The sequence below is a fragment of the Venturia canescens genome, chromosome 1 (genome assembly GCF_019457755.1).
Source record: "Venturia canescens isolate UGA chromosome 1, ASM1945775v1, whole genome shotgun sequence".
NCBI lineage: Eukaryota > Metazoa > Arthropoda > Insecta > Hymenoptera > Ichneumonidae > Venturia > Venturia canescens.
The window spans coordinates 5,502,074-5,510,166 of NC_057421.1; the positions used below are offsets into that span (position 1 = coordinate 5,502,074).

The following is an 8,093-nucleotide window of genomic DNA, read 5'->3' on the forward strand; positions in this document are numbered from 1 at the left end:
TTCGAAATTTTTACGCTTGTCTTTCGTAAAAGTTCTGCGCAACTGAAATACGGTCAGGAAATAACAAAAAAAAAAAAACTATACATATAATGTGGTACAAGGTCACTTTTATGGCAACGGAACCGAGCTCTTTATGGCATCGTTCGCGGGGGTATATAACCGTTGCGCACCTGATTCTTGTTTAAACGGAAAAAGAAACTAAAATCCCATTGGCACGTAGGCGAGAAGCCGCACCAGTGGAAATAACAAGGAGAGTGAGACGAAGCTAATTTCACGCTTGGCTCACATCGACTTTGAAAATGAACGTCGAGCACACTAGATGTCTCGCTCGTCGTTGCGTGGTCTACGAATTATAAACAACAGAGGCCAAAAAAAAGGAGAGGGATAGTGGGGAGTGGGACGAGAAACAAAGGAACGATAAAAATTTGTGCTTTTTTTGAGGCTTTCGAAAATTTTTCGAAAGTCAAATATTACCGATTCAAAATCGAAACTCATTGAAATATAATGTTTCTAAAATTTTAATAGTTCTATTCAAAATTAAAAAAAAAATGCAAAAGACTCGAAATAGTGAAAAGATTGACGATCATTGAACAAAAAAACACCGAAACGGAATGAATAATGGGAGAATGTGACTGAATTTAAAAATCTCCAGCATTCGAGAGACAATTTTGAACGACTCTGTATTCAAACGAGAGGAATCCATATTTTTATTGAACGAAATAAAGGCCGGGGACACACTTTCAATCGGTCGGCACTTGAGACTCAGCGAGAATAAAATAGTGGCCGAGAGTGCTCAATATTCTGAGCAGTTAATAGAAATGGGCGGATGTATTGCGGGGATTTTGTTGGAAAATGGAGGCGTCTCGAAAGTAGGGTGTCGATACAAGAATCATCAGATCGGGAGCAGAGAATGAGTGGTGAAAAAGAAAGTGCGGCGGATGAAAAATCAAACGGATAAAGAGCACGTGCATATAAAGTTAAATGAAAAAAGCACTAGTCGAGTGAAAACAAAAAAGCGAGCAAAATGTAAAATGGAACAAAAAAACGAAGAATTGAAATGAAAAAGAGAAAAAAAGGAAGCGAGAGATCGATGTGCAGGAAAGCTGCTCGTTGATCCACGAGCTTGATTCAGCCGGTCTCGTAAAATTGTGCGCGAGGACCGTAGCGCAAGCACCATTAACTTCCTCGAGGTTTTATTGCCGTCGAGGTTTTTTGATTGGCTCGCGAATTCTCTTTCCCCCTCATTCTCATTTGGCCCCTTCCATCCTCGCCGCGACGAGAGTTCCGCTACGCTCTCTTACGTAACTGTGGGACAATTATAAATCTCTCGACGATCTTCCATCCCCACTGCTCCTCCGTCACCCCACTGCCCGTTCCCCTAACCTATATTCCACGAGAATTTTTCCGTTGTACATTGCCGGTGTATGTTTCGCTCGCCAAAGCGTGCTTTATGAGGACGTACAGTCGTTGTTTGTCGCTTTACTTCGACATAAAAGTACATTGAATAAAGCCGTGGATTTAATGTTTTTTTTTCTCTTTTTTTCGTTCGAATGGGATGGTAATTATTTTTTTTTTTTTTTTTTTTTTTTTTTTTTATGGCGGAAAAAACATTCCGCGAGGCAAAGTCGTGCATTTGAAGAGCTATTTTGTTATGGTGCAATTAATATTTTGCAAATGTTAACGAGCGATGAAAATTTTCGGGAGTTATGGGCTTTAATATCTTTTAGAGCGTTCAAACGAATTTTACATTAAAACGAAAATAGGACACTGTAAGGATCGATACACAATCTATTTTATTCATAATTATATATAAGCATTTCAAGTTAAAATTTAAGGCCGAACGGCCTTATCTCGTTATTGATAATTTGTTGAGTGGTAAGATTCCACAATCATGGCGACATTTTTGGTATTTATTTGGTGTTATATCCGGGTTTTCGCGTCACAAGCACAGTACAGGGAAACCCGTTGGCCACAGCGATAGTTTATTCTCACAGAAATATGAAAGAAAGACAATTCTATTTAAAATCCCAACAATAGAAAAAGAAACAATGCACAGAAGAAAAGCAGGAAACCGCTGACGGAGTAAAAGAGAAGGCAAAAAAATGAAGTAAACGACATCGATTCACGAGCTTTCTACGCTTTTAAACTTCTTCCTCGCATCCCAGAACGATAAACCTGGATTTTAAAATTGGATAGATGACTGGAGGCGAACAACGATTAACCAAATACAGCGATGTGCTGTGCAATCTGGATACGGAACTAAAAAGATGCCAACGAATATAAATGCTTTTCAGTTATAATACACGGTGTCTTCATTTTGTGATTCCAGCAGCACGGAAACGGACTCCACATTATATGCATAGCTTTTTAAAAATAAAGATATTTCATCTTAGCAAACAGCATTTCGAAAAGGACAATTACAATATTATATCTCTTTTAGCAAATATTTTTTACGATTTTTTTGTATCCTTTTGTCACTTTGGAAAGGACTGTTTTCCGATTTTGTTTTCACTACCTAATATTGGACCCATGGCTCGTGCAATTTTTCACTAATTTTTTATGTAACAACCTGGAAAGCGGCAGCAAGAGCTTCGATGTCTTTTTTCAAAAAGTCCCATATCATTTCATTCGCAGTTATCCTTTTGCTTGAAAAATATCTTTTCCGAAGAACAGCACGAGCATTTTTTTTGTATTCTATCGAATTTCTGTTTAATTATTCAACTCTTACATCCGGTTTTTTCTTCATTCAGTCATAATATCCATTAACATACTGTCATACTGAAATGATAGAAACAGAATTTCAGTATCAGCTAAGTAAACAGTGCTCTGAATTTGACGTTAAGAAATTTGCCTAAAAGTTAAAAACAAAAACAAAAATTCTTCCAATCAGACGTTTAAACTAAGTACTTTCCGATGGAGTGTTATGGAAAAAAGAAGAGGAAAGCTCATCTTCGAGTGATTGGTTCATGGGATTATCAGTCTCTCAATGCTTGATACGTCCTCTTCCCCCCCCCCCCCCCCCCCCTTGAGATATTCGATGTGCTGACAAATTCGAAAATGCTTAATAAACGTCAGAAATGTGCTTTCTTTGTTGGCCCTGGAGAACAATCAAACAGGGGAAGAGGTGGGAGTGAAAGAGAGTCAGAGAAGGTGTGCATAAGAGATTGGGAGGAGAAACATCGATAATTGAATCTGGTTACAGAGTTGGGTAACGCTCTCGACATGGAATAGTGCGACGAGGTAATGCTATTCAGTCGTTGAAACGAAATGTAACATCTGTTAAAGCAAGCGGCGGAATGAAGAAAACGAAAGAGGAATCTGACAAAAAGAAGGCCGCAGAGTGTATTAGAATGCAAAGAGAAAATACGCGGTAGAAGAGGAATGCCGAGAATTCGCATTGAAAGAAGAAACGAGAAATGAGAGGGAGAAAGAGGGTGCCGAAGGAGGGACTGTTACGGAAATGGGAAAATGTACCGGTGAGCGGATAACGCGATTAAAGTGTTTCCGTCCGCCAACTGTACCGAGTGTCCCTGGCATGACACTCCGGACTCACAACGTTGGTAGATCATTGTAACCTAAAAAGAGCAGTTTTCATTAACTTTTCATTCCAAAAAGCTGCTGTTAAGATACCAAAGAATTGATCAGCATTTTGTTCCCGTGAAGTTACATCTGGATACACAAGATTAGCCCTCGTTGACCAATCAATCGGCCATTGCAGCAATGAAACGGAGAGAAAAACAGCAGGGCATTTTCCTTTTTAAAAATTGCCAGTTCATCGAATCTGCAAATTTCGTAACAGGATTTTAGGGACACCCAGGACATTCTCCACTCCGCATTCTCTTTTCTTTTGTCGCTGATGCCGAAATCTATTCTACGAGATTGGTGGACATGGAAGCCACGAGTAGTAACGAATGGAAGTGCAAAACAGACACTCGATTAGCTAACCGGAAGTTGAGCTGCTTGGAATCCTCCTATTTACCATACGAGAGATAAACTCAACCCCCATTCACAGTGGAACGGACAGAAAGGGGCGAGAATAAGATGTCATAAAAGGCGAAAATGGAGATAGAACAAAGCTCCGACAAGATCAAAAGTGGCTTTCATGAGGATGAAGCAGTTGACTGAACCGGCTAGATTCTTAGTGCAAAGGAACGAAAGAAAAAAGAATACTTGAAAAGAGTTTAATAACATCAAGAAAAATATTATAAAAATAATTAACTGGTTGGTGAATGTCATTGGAAATAAGTTGATGGTAATAGATTTTCGAAGCTATAGCAAGAACGAAATCAGAGAAAATGAATCAACTTGACGGGCTATAAAAATGCCTGTAAAGAAAAGTACTAGTCAGTAGTTTCTCGAACGATCCCACCAGAAGTACCAACGTACCGTTTTATGGTAATGCGCTCCACAATAATGCACTCTTTCCTCCGTTCTCTCTCTCTCTCTCTCTCTTTCTCTCCATGTCTCGCAGTTCGTTAAATTCTCTTGCAAACAAAGAGTAAACCCCAATGGAAACTGCCTTTCTTAAAACTGCCCCTCGAGACTGCATGCATCTGAAAATGGCACTCACGGAAGATTCTGTACGCCTATTTCTAGAGAAGAACCGTTGAAATCTCGTTTTAAAACTGCCCCAAGAATGCCATTACAAACCATCGCTAAAACTATCGGAAAACCAACACTCGTTGAGTTCCCATCAAAGGCTGTAAAATTCCTCTTTTCCATCACTTTTTTTTATTCATAACAACTGACCAATAGCATGGTAAAGTAATGTTACTAAATTTTGTGACAACACGTTTGTAAAATATAAATTATGAAAAAAATATCGAGATTCTTTTTTCAATTTCCGACACAAGACGTTCGGTGAATTTTAATATAAAATACAATTCGAGGAAAAGTTCATATAGAAAGCCATTGAGACGTTTTCTGTTTATTTCAATAACTGAAAAAACTTTTCAATGGATAAATCGTCACACTTTTTTTCTTTTCATCGTCAGGAGACGATCTGATGTGTGGCTTCACCGATTACCAATCGAACACCTCACGCAAAAACAATGGACTGCGAAAGCCAAACGGCCCTGTTCATAAGCCTCTACAAAGTTTAATTCTCGTACCTGAAACGGCCGCTAGAAGCCGCAACGGATCTCTTTTCTCGTCCGCGCAGTATGCCTCGAACTCTTACTTAAGCGACGAGGAAACCAAGAATGACATCGCTTCATGGCCTAATGGCTTTGATCAAAGTGTAGTATCTGTTCTTATCAGCTTAATATCTGATACGCTTTCCACTGGAAAGCCAGAATATTAACCTGTTTTTTGGATCTCATCTAACCTCATGAGCTTGCTCAAGGTAGATACGAGTTGTACTGGCATTGCATTACCGCCAGCTTCAGCTCCACAAAAATATTAAAACAAAAGTTCCATTATTCATCGTTGATCCGCAACTAATTGTAATTGCACTGGCTTTGCATTAAGGAGTGTTCGGTACAAGGATTGTTGCTTGCAGCCCCATGCTAAAAACAAAAAAAAATTCAAAAAGTTCAGAATTTTATAAAGTTTGATGAACATATTCTTTAGTGCTAAATTCGACAATACAAATTTTTTTACGATTTTTCTTCTACACAGTTATCGAGTAATTGATCACTGAAGTTCACGTGTATAAGCATAGCGTGTTTCCATATCTATAGGTGTATACATTTCGAGCATGAGAAATCTGCTTTGATGCGTAATTCGATAACTAAGTAGAAGAAAATTTTGAAAAAAATTGCGTTTTCGCATTTAATGTTGAAGAACATTATCACCAAATTTGATCAAACAAATGGCCCACTCAGTCAGATTTTGAAATTATATAGTAAATCGAACGAATTATTATTCAAATGTAAATTTCAGATTCAATTAAATAATTTCATAGAATTCTATTAAAACGAAGTGATTTCGAAATATTCGTCAGGAGTATTTTTATTTTAGAGTTCCAACAAATTGAACATCGAACAAAATCTTTTGATTGAACAAAAATACGAGGGATTCAACGTTATCTGTACGAACAAAATTATTTGTTAAAAAAAAAGTCAAATACACTATATTTTTGTTCCATTCAATGGCCGATATCATGTTTCACTTTTGAATTCACTACTACCCTCGTAGTCAAGAATACCCGTAATTGTTTGTCGGCAAAGTTATGGATGCAGATTATAACAACCGCAAAAGCATCGAAGCACGAGTAACCGAAAAAAAATTAATAAAAGAGAAAACGGATCTAGGATAGCCTGAAGAAATCAGCGATGAACCAATGGATTACGCTGCTCAACCTTCATCCCGTGTTTCAATTTCTGTTGACTTTAAAACATCATTGTTCTTTCGTGCGAATGAGAATTCAATTGCTATTTGTAAGCCTAAATGAAAGGACACACTTTTTCTTGAGTTTCGATTATCCATCTGTTTCTTAACAAAGAGTTCAATCGTAGCATTTAGATTGTGTGAGAAGAACTTTGTGAGAAATAAAATATCAGAATACTCATGTTTTAATTAATTAATTTTGCTTGTCTTCCCAAAAACAGCTTGATTTCCTTCGACGATTTCAGAGGCGTGAGAAGAGTAAACGTCATTCTTTATCTTGTCTAACCTAAGTCGAATCCGATTTTTCTGCCCACACGACCGTTCCATTATATTTATTATTCGATATATCAATGTATTAGTATTCAGAGAGGGTCTCGACAGCGTTTTATCACGGTAATAAACGTAACGTAGAATTGCTCTCAGACACAGAGCCCTAAATATATATAAACGAGCGAAGCTATAAGAGATTGATATTGCCGCCAAACCTTAACGAACATCGGGATTCTTTTCTTATCCTTTCGAGAAACCTACAAATTATTTGTTCCTTTTCCCTTGTTTAACCCCGGAATTAAGGAGGGATCGTTGTGCCTCCGGCTCAACCGCAGAAGGGATTACTCCTGTCACAATGAAACGCGTAATACATTGCAGAAAACAAATCTCATCCCTGGAATCCCATCTCTTTGTTTTAATAAACGAATTCAAAGCAGCATCGTTGATTGTTGTTATCAATAAAACATATTCAACGAACGAATGTAGTTAGAAATATTTCGAAAATTCTCACTTCGTCGATATTTTCTTTTTCCAAGTTCCGATCAAGTCGGAATAGTTCAATACGGAAACGAAGACGAACCAATCCCACATACTTTTAGCACAAACCCCACAAATGGACGTTACATATTTGTGCAGACGATTCAATTAGCTCGAACATCTCGAATAATTTTTTTATGATGATGATACAACGAACGATGGAGCCAGACAAATCTCAAGTATTGCCACCGCTCCATAATCGAAGCTTTTATTTATTTATTTATTCATTCGGCTAATTCAATCATGATGAATGTCTCTAGCAATTTAGTGGATGAGGAGTACTCTAGCGAGTAGATAACGTTCGTAAAGTCAGCACGATACGATACGCATATATATTTCATATATCGAAAGGAGAAAGGAATAATGGCTTTCGCGAAGAACTTTGGGATCTGAGTTCTCGTGACTCCGGAGAAAAGAGGAAGAAATGATTCGGTCAGAAGAACGCATGGAAAAGGAGGAATGAAAGTATCAGGAATTCTGTGCTTCTTCAGAGGGTTGTGTGTTGCCTTAATCCGAGGAAAGAAAGGGGTCGGAGAAGGAGGCATGGCGCCAGGATTTACTGCCGGTCCGGTAGTAAAGGATCAACGAAATCAACGAGAGTGTATATTCCCATTTCCTAAATCTCGGGTCATTCCTTTGGGGGTGGCTCGTGTGTGAGTGGACAAGGAGTTGAGTCCAGTTGGCCCCGCCAAAATTCGTGTTATTCCGTCTTACAAATACGGTTTAGAAACGGCGCGTCCAGCGGTGTACGTTTTCGTGGCACTGACAAAGAAAGAGTTGAAAAAGACGGCGCCATTTTTTCTCTTCTCCCCACGGAATCGTACGTTACATTTTTTATTGTAAAAAAGATTGAGCTCAAAAAAGTAGCCTCGAAAGAATTATAGAGCCCTTCTGAGAGTCTTATTTCTTCCGACGCCTCAGTACATATGCGAGTGAGCGTATTTTTGAAGTTCAAG

At 38.4% G+C, this 8,093-nt stretch overlaps 1 non-coding gene across 1 annotated transcript; it reads left to right on the top strand.

Annotated features, from left to right (window-relative positions):
- Positions 1–5,206: 5,206 nt before the first annotated feature.
- On the top strand, positions 5,207–5,397 carry LOC122405647 (U2 spliceosomal RNA). Its single transcript, XR_006259796.1, has one exon. It is a non-coding gene; the product is annotated as a U2 spliceosomal RNA (small nuclear RNA).
- The last annotated feature ends 2,696 nt before the right edge of the window (positions 5,398–8,093 follow it).